Consider the following 14,009-nt stretch of genomic DNA (forward strand, 5'->3'; position numbering starts at 1 on the left):
ACATACAGCGACAAATATTTTAAACTAATAACCGGTTTTCACACCAGGCCTAAGTTTGATAGCTGGATGGATTTTAATATATTTAGGGTATAATAATATATGATCTGAGATTCGAAAGGTAATTTCAAATCTCAAAATGAAATTGTTTATAAGTAAGACTGCAAAAATAGTAGGTGAAGAGTACCATTGATCATCTATTCTTTCACTCCATTTATATTTTATTTTATAATTATTAATTTTAAAAATTAAAAAATAAATAACTAAAAGTTTATTAATAAATTTTACATGTATCAATAGTGGCTCTTTTTTTGAACATTTTTGGATCATGATTGATTATTTGTACATTTTTATTGGTAATCTTAGTACATGATTACTGGAGCATTTGTGTATAAGTATGGGTAATTTCAAGTATGCAATTATTGGGGCTTCTTTAAGCGGCCACACTTTGAAATGTGTACTTTTTGGCCCTTGGACACATAACAGACCCCACAACGTTAGTCATTACTACTGAGAAGCCAAAACAACAGCTATAAACAATTAAGTCACATGCCAAAATTGAAAAAGAATATGATTGTAGAGGAGAAACCCAAAATTGAACTCTAAGATTCCATTTCACTTCAGTTCAATATATAGACAGTTCAATATATAGACAGATACATACTATTGCAGCTTTAATGGTAGATAGGTGAAAGAAGCTTTGTGGACAGCTGCATATGAAAGACGTGCAGTGTGAAAGACAACTGATGGTTTGTGAGGACAATATCTACTAGTTGATGGTCAGTACGATAATTTATTTATTTTAACATCCTCATAAATTAATTATCTAATTGTTTTTAGATACCTCCTAAAACTTAAAAAATCACAAAAAAATTCAATATACCATTTTGAATCTGCGAAAGCCTACTGATATCAGATATATAAAAATGTGTACATTAGATTAACTCATAATTTGAAACGATCAGCATATAATCCACTGTTTTGAATGCATGTTAAAAACGTGTGCACCTAATACTTTGCTTCCTAATCACTCAAAATTTTATGCTTTGCTTTTTAATACGCCAAACGCTCTGAATATAGACACATCCGAAATTCAATGAGACTAGGAGAGATAATCACGAGTTTTTGAAAACGGAAACAAGTGTGTAAACTATAAAAACTATGAAAGTGTGTAAACTATAAAAACGGGTCAAGGTAGATTGACCCACACTAGCACTCCCGCGTAATAACTCTACCAAAGGAGTTCCTATTAACGGAATGGCCTCAGGCACACCGGTCACTATTTTGACTGCCCAATAACCAATTTGATCCCAGGGCAAAGAATAACCGGTTACACCGAAAGATACGGTTAATACGGCTAGAATTACACCCGTAACCCAAGTTAATTCGCGAGATATATATATATATATATATAAAAAGTAAGTCAAGAGATATCGAGGCTTTAATTTTTCTAGTATTCTAATAACTTAACTTTATTATAGAAAAATTAAAGCCTCGATATCTCTCGGCTTACTTTATATATATAATAATATATATATGCTAGTTAACTAACAATTTTATGAAAAATACATGATAATACATTATGAAGTTTTCTATCTAAAATTTGGTATGTTATTATATGGGAGATAGAAGGACATAGAAGTTTGAATATGATTACATGTTATATTTTAATCCCAATCAATTGTTTAGAGGTTTTCTTGGCCCTACAATTTGTAGGGATAAAAATGTAGAAAAATTAAATAAAAGTTTTTCTTTGTTTTATTTTTAAAAACAAGGATAAAGTAAAATTCACATTAAAGTTCTAACATGCTACTGTTATTGAGAGATATCCGAAAGAAATTATTTGATAATATAACATGCTGCTGCTATTGAGAGATATTTGAGAGAAATCATTTGATAATATAACATGTTGCTGCTATTGAGAGATATCCTAGAGAAATTATTTGATAATATAACTTAATTTACAATAAGTGAAGTTTGGCAAGTTTGACAACTGGAATTTAAAGAGATGAAATAAATGAAACCCACCTCAATAATATTTGTAGGAGAAGTTAATCTCAAATAATAAAAAAATCTTAGATAATGTAGATTACAACAATTACTTTGAATTATATACAACTTGTAATATAAATCTTTATGCACAGAAATAACAAGCTTCAGCAATCCACATGGCTTCATCCACGCTGAAAATACTCAGTTCAATATAGATCCCATTGTAGTTTAAATATAGATTCCAAGCGTATCAGTTCAATATAGAGCCACGACCCCAATCCAAGTCCTATGTTGCCAATTTCATGAAGAATCCACATGATTTATACAAACATGTATGTTGTTGCCCCTCACAACCACATGTCACATGATAACAAGAATATAATCTGAGTGTTGGATTATTTGTCCCAACTCACGTGAGAGGAATATGATGGAAAATCCCTCCTTATACCAAAGAAACCAAAAATATAACCCATGCCAAACTCCTCTTATGTTACACAACTTCAAAAATAAATCCAACCCTGAATGACAACAGTTGGAAGGAATCCAGATGGTGCTTCTTGAAAGCAAGATAATATGTTAAGAAAATCACAAACAAACACCACCATATTTTGTGCACAGGGGAAGTCGCATAATGTTTGTCAAACATAAATAATTGAAACAATGGCAAATCACTTATTAAAAGTTATACCCTAACTCTCATCCCCCACTCCAGAGTAAAATGTTTACTGCTATCTACAAATGAGTCATCTAGAAAAGAAACAGTCACGACATCCCTCAACTTAGTCCATAATTGTTAAGAAGACATCCAGAATCCTGCAAAAATTGGTTCAATCTTCCCGCCAACAAATAACTAAAACTCACTTTGCATATCTAAAATTTATAAGATGCATTACACTACCACTAAATATTTTGGCGCCCTTCATTGTCACTACCCAGCTCCATATTCCACCTCCTCACTATCCTATCTCAAACAACCTTCACCAATGGAAGAATGAAATTTGAGAAAGAGATGAAAATACTTGGACATTACCCTCAATGCTCTGTTTCCTCTCTCCCATGCAATCGCCATGACTTCTGCCACTAAAGTTTTTTGAGCAAAAAGAGATGAAAAGAATAGAGAACACTTTACCTATTCCAGACTTGGAGAAGAAGATTTTGAGACCCGTCATATTTTCTTAGTATGAAGAGGGAATTTATATGTCAATAGCCAACACCAACTCCAATCCTCCACTACCCTGCATCACTGCATGGTTTTCCTTTTACAAATGCCCTGCAAAATATAACGACCAAGAGTGGGAATGGACAAAGCTAATGAAATTTCATGCAAAAGTGATGAGTTAGTAAGATTTACTATTATTAGGTTAAATCCAATGCGGGGTCATCTAAAACTGCCTCTTAACTTAATTGCCTGCCACAACCTGCCAAGAATGTCTTCCACCAATGCTACTATACTGCCAAATCAGCACGTCAACTTCTTTTTTAAATGTGTTTTGTGTTTACTGATAGTATTGATCTCATTGTAGATCGCCTCTTGGTGAAATAAATTAGTATACTTTCTATGCATATATATTGTAGTTATGCATTAGAGAGTACCCAAAATTGTAGTATATAATGAACAAATTGAAATTCAAATAGAATACAATAAGCTCTATAAATTTAATTCCAAATTTAAGAATAATCATCAATCTAATCTTTAACTCTTGATCTAATTTTAATCCTTACCCTAATGTTAACCATTGATTTAAGTGTAACCCTAACATTAATTTTAATCTCATGTCTAGTCTAGTTCAAGTTCTAGTTGTAACCACAACCCTAATTCTAACATTAACATTAATTTTCATTATAGCACTAATTCTTAACCTAATTTTAACATTAAATACAACCCCTAATTTTAACATTAAATAAAACCCTAATTTTAATTTTTCCTTAACTTCTATCCACAATCCTTAATCTAAGTCTAAGCCTAACTCTAACCTTAACTATAATGATTTTAGAATTATAATAATTAATAATAATTAAGATTAGAGCTATAATATAATTAATAATTATAACTTAAGTTATAATCATTTATTTTAATTGTAACCATAAAATTATTAATTATAATCTTAATCTTAATTAATAATGATTTAATTTAGCCTTATGTTAAGGTTGAATTAAAGATAGGGTTAAATTTAAAGTTAGGTTAGGGTTAATGTCAATGTTCTTGGACAAAAATTTAGACTATCATGACATTTACAATTGAAAACAAAGATAAGAAGTTAAAACTCAATTAAAATTATACGTAAATGTTCTATAATTATATTATGTATTTTAATTATTATATTTTTTTTCTAGTATTATATTATTATTATATAATATTTTATTAAATTATTTTCATTATATTTAAGAAAATTATATTACTAAATGACGCAAGGATTACCCCAATCTAACTTTTTTTTGAATCTTTCCTCATTTACCTTAATTCACAGGCTTCTAGCTAGCACTGTCACCTAAAAGACCTGCAAAATAATATCTCAACACAACCCTACAACATACCACTTCATGATTTGTTAGTCCAATTATATATATAAAAATACAACATTAATATAAAATATCTTTCCAAACACTTTCCACTATTGCTATTACAACCAGGGCATCTTTTATATTGAGACAACAAAGAATTCCTTTTAATGTTGACTGCAAGATGAAAGATTACCCAGGTTACAATAACATTGTGAGAAGTAAACTTGCCCATCCCCATTCCAGGAAAATGCCTTTTATATCATACATTTAAATAGATTATTTACAAAGCCGAGGAACTGAAAAAGATAGGATAATCAATCCTCTTTGGAGAACTGAAATCTCATAATAATCACCCAAAGAAGTTTCAATCCCATTAAGTGTGTGAAGCTATGTATATATACCTGAATATTTGTATATATATATATATATTTAGGAGACCTAGGCATGGAAAATTGATAAAGCAAGCAAGAATCCCAGCCTACATCTACCTACAAGGACGAGAGGATAAAGACAAATATATATACAAAATAGAAGATATATATATATATATATATATATATATATATATATTTGTGTGTGTGTATGTATGTATGTATGTATACATACATACATACATACATACATACATGCATACATATATATAGATAGATAGATAGATAGATAGATAGATAGATAGATAGATATATATATATATATATATAGACACACACACACATAAAAGAAAGAGAACTCTGATTAAGAGCAAAGACAAACATGTAGAGGATCACGTTAGAAGACAGACATGTAGAGGATCACGCCAGAGAAAGCACCGAGAGGGTGAATAAACAACATTTTGGATATATCTACATGAATCTATATATTCACAGACCATCTGCTTGAACCCAAATGTTGGGCTGGCTATATCAACCATATGTATGCAAAACTTTGAGAATGCACCCAAATCAGAGAAGACAATTAATTAAGTTTGATGCAGAAGAAGCACAAAGCTGGACAATAAACAAACTAGCAACATAGCTAAGCTAAATATAATATTAGCTTAAGCATCCATATATCTATATTACTTTCAATATAACTTAAAGAAAAAGTAGTCATTATGTATCAAAGGTGTCCTATCGGAGCCAAGAGAGACGATATAATTAAGGGTAAACCAAAAGAAAAGCAAAAAACTGCCCTGCAGAAAGAGAGTAAGTCCTAGGACTCAGGAGAGGCTCGACTCCTTTTCAATCGAGCCTTTCTTGCCAATGGTCCTGAACTAACAAAGGATTCTCCTAGTCTAGAGGCAGGGGTGAAGGGGATCTCTACATCATCAGGGACTACTTCAATGTCTTCTGCCTCGAGATAGTTAGCAAGCCATCTATTACAAGGTAGTTTTTTAACATTCAGAAGCCACATGAGGAAGAAGAAATTTCATTGCCTTATCAAATTGTAGGCCACAAAGGCAGCGTCATCTTCTATTTCCAAGATTGGAAATCTTGGCATCGGTTTGTTCTTCCATATGAACCTGTCATAGTTTCGAGTTTTAGGGGATTTTAAATCCTCATCCACATTAATGACAATCCTATCCAATTCGCCCAATAGTTCCTTCTTAAAGACACTTCGGCATAATTTCATAGCCACCTCCCTATCCTTCTCAAAGTGCATGCCACCACTCGAAACATTGTAGCTATATCAGAGTTGGCCCTAGTTCGGTCATCATTCTTGATATATTCTTCCCCTCATATTTTTTTAACTGCCCGAATTACCAGGATAGTAGGGAAGATAAGAATACCTTTGAATCTATCTTCTTTGATATCCCCTGTCAATGTCATTTGTCTCTTAAGCTCAACTAGCCTCAACAATGTTTCCATAATGAGCCCAACTCACTCAGATCATTGGACAACCCAGATTACCTTGGAAGGACCGACTACACTGTAGAGAAAGATATAAGAAGCCACTAATCTAGTAATCGTGCTTAGAAAAGCATCATAAAAGACAACTTTTCTATCTTGAAAAATGACCTATTTAATCACTTAAGAGTGTCAGAGAGGGAGGGATGAAGGTTCACGATGCAAAGGCAATGGTAAAAGATGATCTCCAAGATCAAGGTAATTAATACCAATGGTGTTTTATTAAGCTCTCTATGTACTGATCATAGCTAGCACACAAGACATGAAAGGTCAAATCAATGCCTCTATATATGTCGCTGAAATAGAGGTTTTAAATAAAAATAGAAGAGAAGGCTATGTAAGAATACATATAAATACATATATTAATGTATATATAAATGTATATATAAATATATATAATTGAGAATAGAAATATATATACAATTTTATGATTCTATAGAAATGAATGCATATATATATATATATAGATATGTGTATAGATATCTATATGTATATTCAGATGTATGAATATGTGTGTGTGTGTGTGTGTGTGTGTGTGTGTGTGTGTGTCTATATATCTATATATATGTATATATATATATCTATATGTGTGTATATATATATGTATATATATACAGATACACACACACACATACACACACACACACACACACACACACACACACACACACATATATATATACATATACATATATGTATATGTATATATATATACATATACATATATGTATATACATATACATATACATATATGTATAAACATATACATATACATATATGTATATGTATATACATATACATATATGTATATATATGTGTGTATATATATATATACATATACATATATGTATATATATATGTGTATATATATACATATACATACATATATATATGTATACACACACACACACACACACACACACACACATATATAAGTATGTGTATGCATGAGGCTGAAAATATGAAAATATGAGAGTAGGGGATGAGTACAAATTAGTACTGAGACCTGGGTGTTATTGCAAGATGTGTCTGACTGCCCATGAATTGACTAATCTAAGCGAATGGGGATGAAGGACATGATTTTATTTGTTCCATCTGCCCCTATATTGGCTAGATTATCCGCCATCGAGTTAGCTTCTCTATATATATGGTTTATTATGTAATATGAGAAGCTATCTAGTAATGACAGAGCTTTGTCCAAAAGGCTTCTAAGTTCCCAATTTGGCATTGTTCTGGTTCTGATTGCATTAATTATAATGGCTGAGTCACCCAAAATTTCTAATTTGGATATTTTCAATTCCCTACACAGGTTTAATCCTTCTATTAGGCCAAACATTTCTGCAATGTTGTTAGTGCATTGTCCTAAATGTATGGATTTTGAACCAATGCAACTACCATTGTCCGAATGTATTATACAACCTGCACCTCGCAACCCTGGGTTTCCTCTGGATTCTCCATCGAAGTTGAGTTTATACCACCCATTCTTTGGGGGTAACCATTTGCATGTTTTCCTCACCGCACTTTTATCTATGCCTTCCTTCCTGACAAAGGGAGGAACCTTGATCCCCTTCCATTGCTTTCTGATAAAGTTGTCCCATTCTGTAAATATCTTGTCATGTGGTGGCATAGACAAGTTCTTATTGTGAGTTATTTCAATGATGGAGGCTTCTATCTTTGCTATAAGTTTTGCCACCTACATTTTTGTATCCTTAAATATTCTTCTATTCCTCTCCTTCCATATTTCCCAGATGATGATGGCCGGATTGCAGATCCATAAGTTGTGGAACACATAATTTATTTTGATGATCGGCCATCCTTTGAACCACTCCATCAGGGAAGGGATAAGAGCACCTAACCATCCTAGTTGGGCCATTAGCCAGTACCAGCATTTTTATGAGTAATTGTAGGTTGTAAAGATATGGTTATGTTTCCTCATTTTCCTTACAAGGAAGGCATATTAAAGGCCATTCGCAACCTCTGAGATTAAATTGTTCTGTAGTGAGAATCCAAGGAAAGAGACTATCTTTTGGGAGACTATATTTCCACCATTTATCAATCTCTGTAAGGGGTTGGCCATTTCCACCCCATTTTGCAAAAAGCCCATGCTCTTCGCAGTAATTTCTCAACTCCAATGCATCACTAGGAGTGGAGATTTTGATGCAATCCAGGTTGGATGTTACCGGCTTTCGGACAATTGATTCCTTTTTACCTTGGGGGAAAAATTATACATAGAATTATAAGAGCTCCTAATCACCAAAGCAGGTTTGATGATTCTAGAGCTGTGTCATTGTTGTTGCAGGGCTACTCCTCCAACTCCAGTAGGTTTTATAAGACCCTCTATATGATTAAAGTGTGGTTGTGATTTGTGCAAGGGCCTTTGAAGGGATTGACACTGATTTGATGTAGCGGCCCTAGTTCCCAAGGGAATGTGATTTTCCTTTGTAGCGCAGTCTGGGATTCGAGATGTAATGGGGACCACCCAAACTTTAGAAAAATCCATAAAAACCCTTGCTTCCCTTTTTTCATCTTTAGTTGACTGCTTTCTTTTTACCGTATACCATGATTAATTATGTAGAGGGGGAGCCCTACGGATTGTTGAGAGAAACCCTAAATCATGCTTGTCAAAACCCTTGTGGTTATGTCGTTCATCGAAATGCAGAGCCATGTATTTTTCATTTTTTTTTTAAAAGAGCCCTACCCCAATCTAACTTTTAATGTTATGTATATTATATATTAATTTTTAAAAAGTTTGAGAATTTGTTAAATATTTGTTTGGTGGATCTATGAAATAAATTTGATAAGAAAATTTAAACATGTTAAATATTATTTTAACGTGCCTAAAAAAATTCATTCAAATGGTGGATCCTAAAAATCCGCTAATAAGATGTAAATTTTCCAAGCCAATTAGATTGGAGAAAAATAATTTTTATAATTTAGAAACTTAAAAATCATGCATCTTAACTTTATAGAAACTAAAAAATATAGATCAAAAAAAAAATACCTAGTTCTAATTGGTAGAGAAACAATTGAATAGTATTGAGATAAAAATAAATAATGCAATCAATTGCAATAGTACTAATCTAATGATAAGTACTGATAATAAAAAGGAAAAAATAAGAAAATGCCAGGTGAAATGAATTGATCATGTGTAAATTAAATATAATAGATAAACAAATATACAGAGAGCATCCCCAAGCTATATCTTTTGGATACATTAAGAGTTCAAACATGGAACTTAATAAAATGGTTAAGGATAGAACCAAATTCTTGGAGTAAATATTGTTTTTCTTTCCTTTAATATCACAATTATATGTTTTATGTATTAAAAGATGATATTTATAAAAGAAAATGAACAAACAATTCTTTATAAAACTTTTTGCTCCAATCTCTTTTAATGGTGTCTCTTTGTATAATTTATTATGAATTTTATGTATCATTATACTATTGGGATTAAGGTGTATTAACTTTATAGTCCTAACATTGGTTACTAGTCCAAGAATCTAAAATGCCTAAAGAAAGAGCGAAAACAATTAAAATGTTTATGTTTTGCGGGGCACATGGAAATAGTTTTGAAGGTGATTCAGGGGAATTGTTACCTTTTGGAATCTAAACTTTATTAAAGGTGAACCATTTTTTGAGAGTATCAATCATGTGGCTGCCAGATTTACCCATATCTAAGATAATTTTTGCTGGATCCAATCCAATATCTATTCCCCTAATGGGAAAGGGTCCAGAAATATTTTGTGGCAAGAGCTTGATGCCTTACGTAGAAAATTTATTAATGAAAACTTGATTGTCATGGGAGATTATAATAACCCTCTCTAGGATAATGAGAAGTTCATAGGATCCCAGGTGAATCTAGAAAGTAAAATGGTTCTCCAGGACTTCATTAATAACCAAATGTTGATTGATTTAGAGCTGCAAGAAGCCTCCTATACCTGGTCAAATCGAAGAATTGGTAAGGATTTGATTCAAGTCAGATTTGATAGACCTTTAATTTCAGATAAATGGTTGTTAAATTATTTATGTTCCTTAAAGGCTCTATCTAGGGTGGGCTCTGATCACTTTCCTATAAGTTTTGTGGTGGATTCTATTTTAGAAAACATGAATTTCCTCTTTAGATTTAAACATGTGTGGATTTCCCACCCCTAACTCCTTGAGGAAGTTAGGAAATGGTGGAATGTCTCTGTCTTTGGGACAACTATTTTTAGAGTTTCCAAGAAATTGAGGGAAGTCAAAATCAAGGTTACAAGAAAAAATACAGCTAGAGGGATACATTGCTGACTATAAGATGAAGGAAAATGAGTTGCTCATGAAGATGCATGACATAATATCTAAAGAGGAAGAATTTTGGAAGAAGAGATCTAGGGATATTTGGCTTTCAGCAGGAGATAAAAATACCAGATATTTTCACATGACTACGCTGAAACATAGGGCTACAAATAGAGTATCTTGCATAGAGCACAATGGTAGCTGCTTTGAGAAGGATGAAGATATTAGAAGACAAGTTGTCCTTTTTTTCAGTAATCTTCTCTTGATGAATGATGGAGTTAATCATGCAATGCAAGATCATCTTTCAGATGCTATCCCTAGACTTGTTAAGGAAGAAAATAATGCGATGTTAATTGTTATTCTATCCAAGGAAGACATCAAGAGTGCTATATTTTCTTTTGAAGTTAATAAGGCTCTAGGACCTGATGGATTTCATATGTTCTTCTTTTAGTGGTCTTGGGAGATAGTGGCTGATGATGTGGTGAATGTTTTTAAGGAGTTCTTTCATTCAAGATGCTTTCTTAAAGAGCTAAATGCCACCTTCTTGGTCCTCATCCCTAAACACCCTAGAGTTGTGCACTTTGAAGCATTCAGGCCTATAAGCCTCTACAATTATTTCTAAGGTTCTGACGTCAAGATTTTTTATTATTGTTCCCTCCTTGATCTCTCCTCAACATAATGGCTTTGTTCCTGGAAGGCATATCCTTGATTCAATTATTAATGTCCATGAAAATGTTCATTCTCTCTTGGAATCTATGTCTAAGGGATTTCTTCTCAAGTTAGACATTTTGAAAGCTTATGATTGTGTTGAATGGGACTTCTTACTCAAAATCATGAGGGCATTTGGCTTCAGCAATAGAGGCATTTAGCTGATTGGTCAACTCATTTCCTTGGCTTCCTTATCCATCATTTTGAATGGGTCTTCTTAACATTTCTTTAAGAATTCAAGAGGGCTAAGAAAGGGTGACCCCATTTGCCCTATTCTTTTTACTATTATGGAAGAAGGCCTTGGTAGGAACCTAAAAAGGATGGTCGAGTAGGGATCCCTAATGGGTTTGAGGCCTTCATCTAGTAATTTGGTTTGTTCTCACTAATTGTTTGTGGATGATACCATGTTGATGTTGAAATCTACTACGGCTGAAGCTAGGAATACGAAAATAGCCTTGGATGATTGTGAGTCAGCATCTGGTTAGATGGTTAATATATAGAAAAACTCTTTAATTTTCTTCAACACTCCAGAGCCTAGGCAGAATAAAATTGCTAGAATTCTTCGATGCAGAGTGGATTCAATACCATCTCTTTATCTAGTTTTTCCCTTGGGTATTAAGCCTCTTGACTCTTGAAATTCATTGATTGATAGATTCAATATAAAGTTAGGTGGATGGAAAGGTGCTCTTCTTAGTCAAGCAGGTAAAATCACCTTCTTTAAGCTATTCTTCATAATCTTCCTATCTATGCTTTAAGTTCTTTTAAAATTTCTTTTAAATTTGTCGAGGCCATTGAAAAAGTTCAAAAAAACTTTCTTTGGTCTAGTGTGGAAAGAAAAAGAATGCCGCTTATTGGTTGAGAAGTTGTTTGTAGACCAAAAAATGTGGGAGGTCTAGGTCTTGGGATAATTTAAACCATGAATAACACTCTCCTTGCTAAGCAAATCTAGAGAAATTTTTCCTATAATAGTGAATGGAATGGTATTTTAAGGAGCAAATATATGGCCAATACTAGATCTCTTAAGACCTTTCTTGAATCTACAATTTTGCCTTGTGGGTCGGTTCTCTGAAATGATATGGTTAGAGGAAGGAAAATTATTAAAATGGGAGTCGACTGGAGTATGAGAAAAGGGAATCATGCTAGGTTTTGGGAAGATAGATGGATAATGAAGGATCCCTTAAATTATTATGAAAGCTAAAATGGGTGGGTTGATATTTGCAAGGCTCTCTATGGGACTCATGTTAAGGACTATTGGAGGAATGGTTGATGGCTAGATCTTTGCCAGATCAACATGGATCGAGCATCGATTCAATCTTCCTTATTGGTTGTTCATATGGGGTCACATCAGTAGGATGATCCTTTAGTTTGGACTCCTAATCCATCTAGAACCTTCTCTACCACTTTCATTGTCTCGTTGATGTCCTCTTCTCCCATCCCCCCTCCCTTTTGGGCTAAATCCTATATCAAACACTTTATACCGAAGGTTAAAATTTTCTCTCATGGAAAGGTTATTTTAATGTGGAAGGAGAATGGATGTGAGGTGAAAGGTCAAGTAGAATCCTCAAGGAGGAAAGAGAAAAATCACTACACATCATGCTAGTTTCTCATTTTTCACCATGGTACTTTGCCAAAGCACATGTTTGCTAGGTTTTTACTATAGCATGAATGAATTATCTTTAGTTTTTTATTTCTTTTTTTTTCGCAAAAAGCTAAAAATACATTATGAATAAGAAGTACAGAGAAACATATACAATGATGAAGAATTTCCAAATAATAGTGGACATGACCACCCAAAAAACATGAAGGAGCCAAAGAGGCCTCCTAACAAACCTACATAACAAAGAGATCCACAAGAAAAAAAATGAGGAATCATAGAAAGAACACCTTCACCTTGCATCATACCAAAGAAGACTAAATAGATGAGGATCTTTATCAGCTGATAGAGAATCCAAATCAATAACACACCAACCACAAGGAGAATTTTATGCCCATTTAGAAAATAAATCAGCGACCCTATTCCACTCAAGTGGAATACGAGTAAAAGAGATAGAATTGAAGCAATAAGATATCTGCCGAATTTGGGCAACTAGAGATGAAAGTTTCCTATAAATTCTCTTAGAAGATGGATTAGCATGGAGAGAGACCAAAATCATCAAATCCAACTCACAGATAGCATGATTCCATTGTAGCTCAAGAGCTTGTTGTAAGGAAAATATGAGAGCACACGATTTCATATGATTGTTTTCCCAAAACCTATTCCCATTGAAAAAAGGAATTGCATAGCACCATTACTACCCCTTCCAACTCCGCCAATTCTCATAGGTCCAAGATTCCCACGAGAAGAACCATCAGTGTTTATCTTAAGAATATTACGATGAGGAAGATTCCAATGACCATCTTTGTTAATCTAACAAGAGGAATGACAAAGAGAAGTTCAAGAAAGAGAGATAAAATTCTCAAGAAGATGCTCAAGCTTTAAATTTGAATCACCATAATATCAACAAAGGAAAGATCCCTATCAAGATAACACTTTTCCATAAGGGTCTCCTGAACAAACTATAGAAATTTGGACCAAACATAATCAATAAGATGCTGATGACCCTAAAAAATCCTATGATTTATTTCCAACCAAGCCTACCAGAGAAGAAAAGT

This window comes from Cryptomeria japonica, chromosome 5, assembly GCF_030272615.1.
Source record: "Cryptomeria japonica chromosome 5, Sugi_1.0, whole genome shotgun sequence".
Classification (NCBI taxonomy): domain Eukaryota; kingdom Viridiplantae; phylum Streptophyta; class Pinopsida; order Cupressales; family Cupressaceae; genus Cryptomeria; species Cryptomeria japonica.